Below are 15,007 nucleotides of genomic sequence, written 5' to 3' on the forward strand. Positions count from 1 at the left end.
GATGTTATCATCAAGGTGAACTTAAGAGGATCCACCCTCGAGGTTCACACTTGAGGGGTTGCACGACAGAGCCGTAACGGAAGTGGTTAAGGAGGAAATCACCCTCGATGACCTTGACCAGTTAGCTACACTATAGAGATCTCATCAGGAGTGATGTAAGAGGTTCCACCCTCTGCACTCGATGGTAACTCTGCAGAGCCGTACAACTAGGGGGTGATGTGCGGTGTCGGGGCTTGGTCTTCGATCCCGTTGATCGGGTCTTCAATGATGAAGCAGGGGCAACAAGGACAAGGTGGGGGTCACTGGTGGATCCCTAACCAACCTATAATAAGCAGTTTAGGATAAGCAGGTAAGGTATGAAAGCAGGTAACAAAAGCAGGCTATGCATCAGAGTAGGATCATACATAAAGCAGTAGCAGTTCTAATGCAAGCATGAGAGGGAAAGAAATGGGCGATATTGGAATGCTCAAGGGGGGCGATATCGGACCGGGCTGATCTCCCGCCGGTCTCCCCCGGCCCCGGGGCGAACCGCAGACGCACCTTCCACCTCCAAGCTTCCCGAGGTTGACCCTTACAGCCGGCTTTCAGGCTTCAAATTTGGCCGGAGGCCGCTTGAGCTCACTAGCGATGACCCGTAAGCATTCGATTCTTGTCTTTATCTCTTGCTCTGCTTCTGAGGCTTGACGTCCGCATTCTTTTGGATAGGCTGGCGCCCGCAGCAAAGAAGCCGAAGGGGGCTCCCGTGGTTGCATCCGTGGCGGCGCTTCTGTCCGCGAAGGAGGGTGACCGTGACGCACAGGCTTCTCCTGCCCGGCCGTCCTCGCGAGGCCTGGCTGAGCTGGCTGGGGCGAGCTGAGCCCCCACCGCCCAAGTGGCTCCCGAGGTGCTCTTGCCTGCCGCTGCCACTACAGCTGTCGGGGCGCGGCAGACTCCGCCTCAGGATGCCGCGGCTACGCTGCCGCCTTCTCCTCCTACTCCACCGGCCGCTGTCTCTCCGACTCCTTCTGCCGTTCTGGATCAGGCTATTGCTGAACTGGACCGACTGCGTCAGGATCTTCTTGGCGCCGACCCCCGCTTGGTGGCCGGGCGCTTGGATCTGGCTTTAGGATGGGTTCGCTCCGATGCCTCGATTCGGGGGGCGCTGGTCCAAGCCTCGACTGCATGCGACGAGGAGAAGCAGGCCGTCCTGGAGGCGAAGGCTGCTCGTGATGCAGCCCTGGGGGAGGTGGTCGACGTCCGTGGTCACTGCAAGGCGCTGGAGGACGAGCTACAAGGCCTACGGGATCAGCTCGCGAAAGAGGTCCGCCTTCGCCAACAACAGGAAGAAGGCGTGAAGGCTCGCGAGGCGGCCGTCGAGGGCCGGGAGGCCAAGCTCAGGAAGTGCCGCGACCGCCTAGGCACGCTGGAGCAGGAGTTGGGGGCGAGGAAGGCCGAGATGGACGGCAAGGCCCTGGTTCTTGCCGAGGACCGCGCGGCCTTCACGGAGTTGGAGGCGAAGGCTCGCTCCTCGCTGAGGACGCTTTACGACAGCGGCCTGGAGAGCCCGCTGGCTGGCGCCGAGGACGGCCCTGCCAAGCTGCTTCCCTTCCTGGTTCATGCTCTTGAAGATGTCGCCCTTGGCCTTGGCCCCACGGCCGAGGCTGAGGCGCGTGTCCTGTCTTCTGCAGCGCCGACGCGGGTCCTCACCCACATCTACCTTCGCGATCCCGGCGTTGACCTCGACAGCTTGCTGGAGCCAGTGAGCAGCGAGCGTGCCGGTGCCGCTGCCGAGGCCGTGAAGGGTCACGCAGAAGCTCTGCTGGGGAAGTTCCAGGCCTTCAGCACCAAGCCGGAGCAAGACGCTGCCGGCCCCGCTGCTCCGTGAGGCGAACCCACTCCGCGCTGCTGCCCCGCCGCCAAGTGACTCCATCGTGGCTCCTGTCCTGCTTTTAATTCCTGGACATGTATCATGCCTCGGGGAGGCGTTTAAACTTGCGTTTGGTACTGGGATAACAGTGTGGACTGTAATATTTGCTTTTGAATTCCTTGAAATTTGCGCTTTTCCTTCCTACTTGCTTATGTTCTACGCCGGCAGAGCCCGACCCCGCGCGTACCTCACCCAGCAATAGTCCCGACCGGAAACCAGGACGGGACCAAGGAGTGAGGGGCTACGTGACAAGTTAGGCTCCTGAGTCGCGATGCTCAGGAGTCCCCCTTGGCGCACGAACAGCAAGTAGGGAGGTGTGATGTGGGTGGATCTACCGTTCTACGTCTGCAGAGCCTGGCCGCGCGCGTGCCTCACCCAGCGATGGTCCCGACCGGAAACCAGGACGGGGCCACGGAGTGAGGGGCTACATGACCAGTTAGGCCCCTGAGTCGCGATGCTCAGGAGTCCCCCTTGACGCACGAACAACAAGTAGGGAGGTATGATGTGGGTGGATCCACCGTTCTACGTCTGCAGAGCCCGGCCGCGCGCGTGCCTCACCTAGCGATGGTCCCGACCGGAAACCAGGACGGGGCCATGGAGTGAGGGGCTACGTGACCAGTTAGGCTCCTGAGTCGCGATGCTCAGGAGTCCCCCTTGACGCTCAAACGGCCTTCGTACCTTGGCTCCGCTCGGGGAGAGACACGCAACGAACCAGGCCCAGGGGGACCTGGCTGGGCGGCGTGCGTCTGGGTGTAACCCAGGCGTGGCCCCCGTGCCCAGCCCCCTCGCGCGGCACTCCCGAGGGGAGGCGTTACGATGAGGCTAGACACTGAGCTCTGGGCTCCCTGAGGTTGATGCGGCCCGGGGCCACCCTCAGTTGTTTATCACCAGCGCGGAGCATAGTGCTACCGTATGTGTACAGGCATAGCCGCTCCTCGGCAGTGTCATCAGCCAGCGCAGAGCATGGTGCTTCCACTGGTACGTGGGAGGGGGCCCCCTCCGGGAGGAGCCCCCGGGGCGTGTACAGCCCCGCCCTGACACGTGGCTGGCACGGTAGGGCCTGGCGAGGTGTATCTAGGCACCCGTGAGCCAACGCGGGACTCGCGGGGCCCTACCTCTAGGCGGGTTGCACCTGGCACTGGGCCTTATCTTGTGGTGTGTCCCTGCAAATTTGGTTAGATGCCTGCACTCTACGTCCTCGGGTCCCGGCCCTCGAGCTGGTCTCAGCCGTCGCTAGTATGCCAGGTCGCGATGCCATGGACAAGGCCAGAGGGTGAGGGCTGGAGAGCCAGTAAGAGCCCTGAGTCGCGATGCTCAGGTACCCCCCCTTTAACGTGCAAGTGGTCGGCATGGATAAGAAGAGGTGCCGTGGACCGGCATCAAATAATCATGCATGGTGGGTTTAACGCATAATCGGAAATAAATGCAAATGGGATACATGCCACTGGGCCTGGCCCGAGTGGCTTGGGGATCATGCGGCCTGAGGGGCGCCCCCAACAAGGTAAGCTGACAACATAGAATAAAAAGGGATACACGCCGCAGGGACGGACCCCCACGGCCTGGGAATAATGCAGCCCTGGGGGGGGCGTGCTCCCAGTTGGAAGTGAAACTAGAGATATGTCACCTGATGATGTTGAGGACGAAGGAGTGTTGGTGTAGCAGACTCGATGGGCCGCAGAAGCTGATCCTCATGAGCCCCCAGGCCCAGGGGCCTCGGGAGGCTCCGGAGGCGCTGGCGGCTCCTCGCGGGCCATCTCCATCTCTGCCAGGGCTGCGGAACGCCTGACCTCTCGTGCCTCCGCGATGCCCCTCATGAGGCGCTGGTACATGTCAGCCGCGCTCGGCAAACCGTAAGGCATGCGAACGTAGCTGTGGGGTGGACCTCCGCAGCCCCCCACTCGCAAGGGCTAGAGGCGCTCCAGGGAGGCGACTTGGTTGAGCCCTGGTACATCGATGTAGACGCGTAGTCCGCCATCCTCGTCTGGATGGGGGGCCACTGCTGGTAGGCGACGGCCGCCTCTCATGACTCTTGACTCCTGTAGCTCCTGAATGGCCTTGCTAACGAACTCCTGAGGGTCTGGATCCCCTTGCCTTGCTCCCTCTTGAGGGAAACGTGCTTCAAAACACGCCTCCATGTGGTGCCCAAGCGCCTCCCTCGTGACCCTAGCCAGGTCGGTGGCCCTCCAGGGGAGAGCCCCTGAGCCCTGCCTGAGGAGGGCGCCGGGCGCGCTTTCCTATGCGATGGAGGGAGGTTCCCCCTGGGCAGGCGCGGGCCCAGAGGGGCCTGCCTCCTGAGGGGCCGGGCCGAACGATGTCTTCTTCTTCTTGGGGGCGGCCTCGGGAAGCCTCCTACTTCCGCGATCCGGGTCTTCTAGTGATGTGGCCTGAAAAGCTCGTTCCAGGGAACACACCGCGTCCTTCTCTTCACACGGCACCGTGATGACTCCGCCGCTTCCTGGAATCTTGAGGACGTTGTAGCCGTGGTGAGTTACGGCCATGAACTTGGCCAGCGCTGGGTACCCAAGGATGGCGTTGTACGGTAGGCGAATGTGGGCGACGTCGAACTCGATGAGCTCGGTGCGGTAGTTGTCGCGTGCCCCGAAGGTGACAGGGAGGCGGACCTGCCCAATCGGGACCGTGGAGCCGTCGGTGATACCGGAGAATGGCTTGGTTGGCTGAAGCTGGCTGTAGGGCACTTGGAGGTTGTTGAACGTCTCCACGGACAGGATGTTGAGCCCTGCCCCTCCATCGATGAGGGTCTTGGTGACCACCACGTTGCTGATGATTGGGGAAAAAAACATCGGGAGGACTCCGGCTGTAGCCACACACTTGAGCTGATCTATTGAGCTAAACGTGATGGCGCACGCCGACCACCTGAGGGGGCGTGTGGCTTCGAGCCTGGGGAGGACTGCATTCACTTCGCAGGCGAACTGCTTGAAGATGCGTTGAGAGGCTGGGGCTTGAGCCCCGCCCAGGATGCAGGCGATCGCGCGCGGCTCCTGGAAGCCCCCAGCCTCCTCGTCCTGGTGGCGGTCCTCGTTTCTCCTTGGCTGCGGCGGCAGCGGTGGGAGGCCTGCGTTGCCTTGCGGGCGATCCTCGCGAGGCTGATCCCTTCAGTCTCCCTCGCGAGGTTGATCCCTCCATCCTCTCTCGCGAGGCGGGTCTTGCCAGCGATCCTCGCGAGGTTGGTCGCGCCACCCTTGGCGCGGGCCACGGTCTTCCCAGCGTCCTGCGTTCCTTCCTCCTCCTCGACCGTAGCCCCGGTCACCGCGGTCGGGGCGACGGCCGATCCTTCCTTCTCGCACGGCTCGGATTTCTTGACATTCGTTGGTGTTGTGGGTGTGGAGGTCATGGTACACACAGTACCGGCTGCCCTTGGAAGGTTCGGGCTGATCTCTTCCCCGCTTGGTGTCTGGTTCTGCTGCAAGCACGGCAGCCCCCTTGCGCTTCACATCCTTGGCCTTGGGCTTCTTCTCTTCTGGGTCTACGGCGGGCAGATCGAGGAGGGAGAGACGCCCTTCCTCAGCCCTGGCGCACTTGTTCGCCAAGTTGAACAGCTCCAAGGAAGTGCACAGGTCTTCATGCATCGCCAGCTCCTCCTTCATCTTGACGTCGCGCACGCCGTCGGAGAAGGCCGAGATGATGGCCTCCTCAGTCGCCTTGGGAATCTTGAGGCGTGCGTTGTTGAAGCGCTAGATGTACTTCTGCAGGGTCTCGCCAGGCTGTTGCTTGGTGCGGCGCATGTCGCTCACGGCGGGTGGCCGGTCGCGAGTGCCTTAGAAGTTGGCGATGAAGCAGGTGCGCATCTCGTCCCAGGAGGAGATTGTGCCTGGAGCCATGTTCAGGAGCCAGGTGCGGGCCCCGTCCTTGAGTGCCATGGGGAACCAGTTCGCCATGACCTTCTCGTCTCCGTTGGCAGCTTCGATGCCCAGCTCGTAGAGCTAGAGGAACTCCGCAGGGTCGGCCGTGCCGTCGTAACGAGGAGGCAGGTCTGGCTTGAACTTGCCGGGCCACGCGACGCTGTGTAGTTCGGTGGTGTAGGCACGGTAGCCTGCTGTGGCCACGAGAGGCCTTGGGTGACGGAGAGCCTGGTCTAGCATGTCCCCACGCGCAGCAGCTGGGAGCAGCGCGGGGTCTTGACGCGCGGGAGCAGGAGCATGGTCGCGACGTGCTGGAGCAGGGAGCGCCCGGGCAGCTTCTTGCGGGCGAGGGACTTCTTGGCAGCTCTGTTCTTGCCGCGCTGGCACCTGGCGGAGCGGGTTCCGCCCAGGGGCCACACGCCTTGGATCCATGGCGTCTTCTTGAGGAGGAGGCGGCCGGGGCGCCGCCGGAGCCTCATCGCCCGCGCGGGGCGGGGTGCGGTGCAGCGGAACGGACGGCACAGGAGAGCCCCCTGCGGCGTGGACGAGCTCGGCGACGCGGTCGAGCCATTCTTCGTAGACGTGGTCGACGGGATGGTAGTGCAGGAGCTCGTTTGCCGCGATGAGTGCAGCCCGAGCCTCCATGGGCGCGCGAAGCGCACGGGACGAAGAACCAGCTGGGGTGAGCGAGGAAGTTGCGGTGCGGCCGTCTTGCCGCACGGACGGATGCTGGGACGATGCTTGCCGCTCGTCCCCCGCCGGCCCGGTGGTGGCGTTGACGGCAGGTGACGGGGAACGGCGTGGATGCCCGCCGACAGGGGCCGTCTGGGCGACGCGGGAAGCGAGTGCGGCCCGGCGCTCGGCGCGGGCCCGGCGAGCGTCAGACATGGGCGAGATGGTCGGAGGAGAACGGGGTGGTGGAAGACGAATTCCGGCGCACCCCTACCTGACGCGCCAAATGTCGGATTTCGGGTTCCGGCAGACCCTTGAGGTTCGAACACTGGGGTGCACGCGGAGATTTCGCCTCCTACCTACCTGCACCCCTCCGCCATGCTAGGATCTAAAACTACGGAAAGAACAACACAAGAGACACAGGGTTTATACTGGTTCGGGCCACCGTTGTGGTGTAATACCCTATTCCAGTGTGTGGTGTGGTGGATTGCCTCTTGGGCTGATGATGATGAATAATACAAGGAAGAACAGCCTCGCGAGGGTCTGTTCTTGGCTAGGGCGATGAACTGCTCGGAGGAGTTCAGTCACCTTCTCTTTCTCTCTGCCTCCAGCCAAACCGACCGAACCCCCTCCCTATGTGGGTGGCTGGTCCTATTTATAGAGGCCCTGGTCCTCTTCCCAAATATCGAGCGGGAAGGGAGCCAACAATGGCGGGCTAATTTGAAGGGGGACATCAAGTATCAGCTATCCTAACAAAAGTAGTCTTCACCTGCGCAAAGCTCTGGTGATGACGCCGTCTTGGGCTCCATGATGACCTCCGTCTCGTAGTCCTCCTGGTCTTGGTCTCGTTGCACCGAAGTGGCAACCTTTGCCTGATGCCTCGGTACTCCGTGGCTGCGCTTGCCCCCTTTGCACCAAAGAGGAAAGGAGGACGCTGCGCGGGCTGGCATCCGCCTGGCGCCCTGAGTCGTCATGGCTTGCGTCACGGGCACCTCGTGAGGTACCCCGCCTTGATCTCTCCGCCTCCTCATGAGCCAGCCTGACGAGGCCGTGCCTGAGGAAGCTCCGCGTCGTCCGCCCCGTGAGGCTTGGCCCCTCGCGAGGGTCTTGGGTTTGTGTTGGTGAAGATGGGCCGTGCTGGGCCCCCCTTTGAGCCACGCCGCAGGCCGCAGGCAGGCAAGTCTGGGGACCCCCGTTCCCAGAACGCCGGCAGTACTGAATAAGGAAAGAGGTACATAGTTGGCTTACAATCGCCATGTCACACAATAGCATAAATATAACATTAGAATCATCCAGATACAATCAAGGTCCGACTACGGCACCAAGATAAAGACAACCCCAAATGCATAATGTCCCTGATCGACCCAACTGGGCTCCACTACTGATCGTCTGGAAAGGAAACGTAGTATCTTCCTGAGTCCTCATCGAACTCCCACTTGAGCTCAGTCGAAACTCCTGGAATGGTATCATCGGTCCCTGCATCTGGTTTTGGAAGGAAACTGTGAGTCACGGGGACTCAGCAATCTCCCACCCTCGCGATCAAGACTATTTAAGCTTATAGGTAGGGTAAAAGGTATGAGGTGGAGCTGCAGCAAGCACAAGCATATATGGTGGCTAACATACGCAAAAGAGAGCGAGAAGAGAAGGCAAGGCACGATCGAGAAACTATGATCAAGAAATGATCCTAGAACAACCTACGTTCAAGCATAACACGAGACCGTGTTCTCTTCCCGGACTCCGCCGAAAAGAGACCATCACGGCCACACACTCTGTTGATCCATTTTAATTAAGTTAAGATTTCAGGTTTTCTGCAACCGGACATTAACAAATTCCCATCTGCCCATAACCGCGGGCACGGCTTTCGAAAGTTCAAATCCCTGCAGGGGTGTCCCAACTTAGCCCATCACAAGCTCTCACGGTCAACGAAGGATATTCCTCCTCCCAAGGCAAACCGATCAGACTCAGAATCCCGGTTACAAGACATCTCGACAATGGTAAAACTAAACCAGCAAAGCCACCTGAATGTGCCGACAAATCCCGATAGGAGCTGCACATATCTCGTTCTCAGGGCACACCGGATTGTCCAAGGTTCCGGTAGGCCAGCCCAGAGTTTCCCCTGGTGGCCACCGGCAGCTGACAGGTTGGATCAACACTTAGAGGAGCACTGGCCCGGGGGTTTAAAATAAAGATGACCCTTGAGTCCGCGGAACCCAAGGGAAAAGAGGCTAGGTGGAAAATGGTAAAACCAATGTTGGGCCTTGCTGGAGGAGTTTTATTCAAGGCGAACTATCAAGGGGTTCCCATTATAACCCAACCATGTAAGGAACGCAAAGTCAAGGAACATAACACCGGTATGATGGAAACTAGGGGCGGCAAGAGTGGAATAAAACACCAGGCATAAGGCCAAGCCTTCCACCCTTTACCAAGTGTATAGATGCATTAAAGTAATCAAGATATAATAATTATATCCCAACAATAAACATGTTCCAACAAGGAACAAACTCCAAACTTCACCTGCAACTAGCAACGCTATAAGAGGGGCTGAGCAAAGCGGTAACATAGCCAAACAACGGTTTGCTAGGACAAGGTGGGTTAGAGGTTTGACATGGCAATATGGGAGGCATGATAAACAAGTGGTAGGTATCGTAGCATAGGCATAGCAAAAGAGCGAGCATCTAGCAAGCAAAGATAGAAGTGATTTCGAGAGTATGGTCATCTTGCTTGCAAAGTTCTCCGAGTTGACGTAAGCTTGATCCTCGTAAACGTTCTCAACGGGTTCCTCGATCACGTACTCGTCTCCCGGCTCTAGCCAAAGAAAGAACACAAACAAAGGGAACCACAATCAACCATGGTGCAATGCACAAGCAACATGATGCAAAACATGGCATGATATGCGGGATGTGATATGCGATGCATATGCATGTTTCAGAAAGGAAAGATTGAACCTGGCCTCAACTTGGAAAACCAAGAGTGCTGCTAGAAAGATGAGTTGATTTCGGTCGAAATCGACATAAAGATCACCGGAATCGGATGCACGGTTTGCAAATGGCAAGCAAAACAATAATGGCACAAATCTGCGATTAACAGCACGAGGCCATCTAGATGCATCAAGAACAACAAGCTACTGCACTCTAACATAGTAACAAAACACATGGCAGGTATCCACTCAAAAAGCTTGACAAAAGATGGACACTGAGCTATGGCTAATTCACACAATAGCAGGTTCAAACAAGCATGGCAAAAGTGCAAAAGATAACAGGTTACAGACTTAGTGAAAATAACAACATGCCAGGAATTTAACATCAGGAAGCAATGTTTAGAGCAAGATAACAACATGCTACAGGAACATATCATGGCAAAGCAAGGCATGGCATGAAGCTACTCAAAGTATACAACAAAAGTCCCTTACTGACCATAAGCCAAAAGGGATCAGAAAATACAATGGCAACCATGTGAACATAGCAACTTTCGTTAACAGATTCAGACTTAGCAGAAAACTGGAACATGGCAAAAACAGATTCAGGTAGGCATGTTTGCGAGCTCGATGCACTCACCACAAGGCATTGCATGACAAACTAAGCATACACCCAGCAAGTAGACATGGCATAGAAGCTAAACATGGAAAGAACAAACTCATAGGAAGCACGGATCAACTACAACAATCTCGGCAAAATTGTTTAACACGTAAACAATCTGCCAGGAACATTTTATAGCAAAAATAGAGCAAGATTGAGTCATTCTAGGGTGCTCCATAATTGCAAACAAAGACATGGATGGATAGAGCATAACAATATCTCCAAAACATCCTTACTGAACATGCCCAAAAGAGGCATGTATCACTCTGTAGCAACAAGGATACATGGCATAAAAATATTAACAGGGCAAAGACTTAGAAGATTTCTAAGTCCCTGAAATCAGCAACATTACGAGAGCTACTTTGCATGCTTGTGCTAGTCACCACAAGGATCACAAAAATACATGGCATACACCCCTGTAAAGATGGCATGGCATACACCCCTGTAAAGATGGCATGGCATACTTCAAAACACATGTAGGGCTCAAGATCATAGGAGGCACACATTAATCATGGCAAAAATGACAAATGTCCAATTACTGATAAGAATCTGAAACTAAAATTGCATAGCACTATTGCAACAGCATTTAGGGCATCAATATGAACTCAAATGAACATGGTGCAATGGAATGAAATGAAGTACTCGTCGAGATGAACAATTTGATATGCTACACGCCCAAAACGGAGCCATGGATGATGAGTTATGATGCGATGAAGTATGCTAAAAATTATTGGGACTTGGGGCAAAAAATTAGGTCAACCCTCAAATTCCAGATCTGGATCGGGCACGCGGATCGAGAACAAACTCGAGCTCGCCGGAGTCAGCGCCGGAGCTCGTCGGGAACTTGCCGGAGAGGAGGAAGCCGGCTGGCCGGAGCTCGGAGGAGGCGACGCGGGGAGGCGCGCGAGGGCGGCGGGGTTTGCCGCCGATGGAGCAAGGGCGGTGGGGTCCGCCGGCGATGGAGCGAGACAGTGAGGGCGCGGGCGTGGCTGGCGGCGGATGTCGGATTTTGGGTTCCGGCAGACCCTTGAGGTTCGAACACTGGGGTGCGCTGGAGATTTCGCCTCCTACCTTCCTGCACCCCTCCGCCATGCTAGGATGTAAACTAAGGAAATAACAACACAAGAGACACAGGGTTTATACTGGTTCGGGCCACCGTTGTGGTGTAATACCCTACTCCAGTGTGTGGTGTGTGGATTGCCTCTTGGCCTGGTGATGATGAACAATACAAGGAAGAACAGCCTCGCGAGGGTCTGTTCTTGGCTAAGCCGATGAACTGCTGGGAGGAGTTCAACCACCTTTCTCTCTCTCTCTCCCTGACCTTTTTCCGACCCCCTTTGTTGTGTGGGTGGCTAGTCCTATTTATAGAGGCCCTGGTCCTCTTCCCAAATATTGAGCGGGAAGGGAGCCAACAATGGCGGGCTAATTTGAAGGGGGACAGCAAGTATCAGCTATCCTGACAAAAGTAGTCTTCGTCTGCACAAAGCTCTGGTGATGACGCCGTCTTGGGCTCCACGGTGACCTCCGTCTCGTAGTCCTCCTGGTCTTGGTCTCGTTGCACCGAAATGGCAACCTTTGCCTGATGCCTCGGTACTTCGCGGCTGCGTTTGCCCCCTTCGCACCAAAGAGGAAAGGAGGACGCTGCGCGGGCTGGCACCCGCCTGGCGCCCTGAGTTGTCATGGATTGCATCATGGGCACCTCGTGAGGTCCCCCGCCTTGATCTCTCCGCCTCCTCATGAGCCAGCCTGACGAGGCCGTGCCTGAGGAAGCCTTGTGTCGTCCGCCTCGCGAGGCTTGGCCCCTCGCAAGGGTCTTGGGTTTGTGTTGATGAAGATGGGCCGTGCTGGGCCCCCTTTTGAGCCACGCCGCAGGCCACAGGCAGGCAAGTCTGGGGACCCCCGTTCCCAGAACGCTGACAGTAGCCCCCGGGCCCAAGGCGCGCCCGGCCTTGGTCGTGCAGGGAGGCGAAAGGGCAAGAGCGAAGCGCCGCAGGCCCTAACAGCCTGCGGCCTTGGGCACCGCGTGGCGGTTGATTGGACGTGGGCGGCACTGTTCCCCCACGCCCTCCTTATCTTGTGCCGTGCTAGGCGGACCCGTAGTCGTACACAGCCGTTCCCCTTTTATCGCTCGAGCGCCCTCTGTCCTTCCTCCGTTCGAACTCCGGTTTCTGTTTTCAACTCAATCTCGAGCCTCCCTCCCCCCTTTCCCATTGCCATGGCTCCGACGAAGAAGGGGAGAGGGAAGAAACCCGTGTCTCCGCCTTGCCCACCGCCGTCGGCGGCCCCCGCCGAGGGCTTGGGCAAGGTCAACTTGGCTCTGGCCACCATCTTCAATGAATGCGGGAGGACGACGGCCTGGCCCGCGTCCCACTTCTCCATCGACAGGACAGCCACCGAGGTCCCGTATCTTGCCGACGCCCTGTGGGCGGGTCTGGTTCCCCCCTTTTCTGATTTCTTCAACGCCGTGCTTTCCCACTATCAGATCCACATGATGCATCTGGGTCCTGAATCCATCACCCTCCTTTCGGTCTTCGCCTTTGTTTGCGAAGCTATGGTGGGCATCCCTCCTTCGGTTGCCCTGCTGCGCCACTTCTTCTCGTTGCATCTTGTCGACCCTTCCCAATGCTGGGCTTGTGTGAGCCTCGTTGTCGCGCCTGAGACAGCGGCCTCTGGGATTGACTTGAAGCTTCCCCTGCCCGCGGTCGGGTTCCGCGAGCGGTGGCTGTATGTGGATGCAGGGGTGCCCAGCCCCCTGCTATTGGAGCCGACCTCGCCTGCCGTCCCCAATTTGGGCTGGGGCCAGGAGATGCTTGAGAGCCCCCGGCTCGTCTTCGTCTGGCGCCACTTCGCGCTCTTGAGGTCGCTTGGCGTGACAGCGCGCAAGGTGGTGAAGGAGTTCCTGCTATGCCGTGTTGCTCCTCTTCAACGCCACTCTCGCCGGATGTGGGCCTTCCGTGGGCACGAGGATCGTATGAGGCTCCAGGAAGAGGACCTGACTCCTGAGGTGCTGAGGACGGTGCTCTTGACCCTGGCTGGGGACCCCAACCCCGGCAGCGTCCGGCAGGGAGGGGCCTTGCTCTACCTCTGCCAGAGCAGGGGCGACTTTGTGAAGCAGATGCCTGTCTTTGATGAGTGGGGGCCGCGCCCCGCCGGCCTTCAAGGGCCTCGCGAGAACCCAGTGATGGTGACTGCCCTACCAGTCGGCCAGGGCGACTCATCCTCGAGTGGCGGGGCAGGGAGGCACGAGGCGCCAGAGGCCGAGGGGGCTCCTGGCGCGGTGACAGCACCGGGCGAGGCTCATGAGGAAGCAGCTCTCGGGGCCCGTGCCGCTGAGGCTGAGGGTGGCGAGCAGCTGCTCTCAATGCCTACGACTGGGGCCCCTGAGGCTCCAGCTGCGCCTCTTGGGGAGGCGATTGGCAGCGCTCATCGGGCAGGCGCCTCTGCCGCAGATCGCCTTGCCGCTCCGTCTTCGTCGAAGGTTGATCCATGCGCCCAACTCTTGGGCCGCTTCCATGTGAACTTCGAGGCTCTCCGGAAGAAAAGGGAGGCCCTGGGCGACGATTATCCTTGTCGCTTGCTGAAGCGTAGGAAGTACTTCGCCACTGATGAGTAAGCCTTTTCCTTTCCCGGCTCCCGATCCTTCTGTTACTTGTACTGACCCTTGCTCCGCAGGCCCCTTCCAGCCGAGCTTGTGGAGACGGCTGAGGAGCCATCCCCCTTGGCTTCGCCCCCTCCACTGTCCTCGAGTGCTCCAAGCAGCGGAGCCCTTGTGGTGAGGGCGATCGAAGAGGCAAACCATCCCGAGGCGCACCGTGGCCCCGCGCACCTCGCGATCCTCCTTCGCGGGCCTTCTCGTGGCATAGCCAGCCTGCCATGGGCCTCTCGCTTGGTCGTGAACTATGATTGGCTGAGGCGCTTCCTGTGCTCTTCTCCTGAGGACGGGTTGGCCCCAGGCCGGGCTTCTGACGCGGCGTGCCCGGCCGTCGCGAGGGTGCCAGCCCCCAGCCCCCAGCCCGGAGGGGGAGTGCTGACACGCGGCCCCCGGCGCTTGCTCGGGGCGGATGATGGTGTGGAAGACGTGCTCGAGCACGCCCAGGAGCATCGCGCTTTCCGCCAAGGATTCCTTCGAAGGGCGACTGACCTAGTGAGCCTGCTTGGTGAGGAGCTTGCTGATGAAGACGCGCGCCTTGAGGCCGAGGGCCTGCGCCTGGCTGCAGAGAGGCGCGAGCTGGAGGGCACCATCGCCCTCGTGCGCCATGAGCGTGATCTTGATGAAGCAGAGGCCAAGGCGGCGTTGGTGGCCTCTCGGGAGGCCCGGTCTCGGGCCGCTGAGGAGGCTCGGGAGGCTGACCGGCGGTGAACGGCTGCAGAGGAGCGGGCTCGGGAGCTTCTGGCCTGATGCCACTCGCTGGAGGAGCAGGTGGAGCTGCGCGAGGCAGCCCTCGCGTCGATGAAGGTGGCCTCTGGTGACTCAGCAGAGCTCCAGAGGCGTGAGGAGGTGCTGACACTGGAAGCCGCCGAACGTACGCGTGAGTGCGAGCATCTGGAGACGAGGGAGCGCTTGGTGACGCAGGCGGAGGATGATGTTGCTGCACAGGAAGCCCACGTCCTGGAGGAGGTCGGACGTCGAGTGGCGATGGCACATTTGAACCTCGAGCACGAGTTTGAAGAGAAGCTGGGGTTAATCCGGGCCGTAGCCGAAGGCAGGACTGCCGCTTTGAGGGCCAAGCTGGAGGAGGCGGTGCGGCGGGCCGATGCTTCCCTGGCCGCCCTTGAGGTGGCGCGAGGTGAGTTAACCACCTCCCAGGCTGAGGTGCTCCTTCTTCGTCAGCGGGTGGAGGAGGCTGAGGCCGTCGCGCGTCAGAATGCGGACGAGATACGTTAGCGGCGGATCTTGGAGCATGAGCACGGCCCCATGCTCACCACTCTCCGGGAGAGAGCCAACGCGGCCTTGGGCAACATCTGCGAGGAGGCCGTCGGTGAGCTGCACGCAA

This window comes from Triticum urartu, chromosome 4 (assembly GCF_003073215.2).
Source record: "Triticum urartu cultivar G1812 chromosome 4, Tu2.1, whole genome shotgun sequence".
NCBI lineage: Eukaryota > Viridiplantae > Streptophyta > Magnoliopsida > Poales > Poaceae > Triticum > Triticum urartu.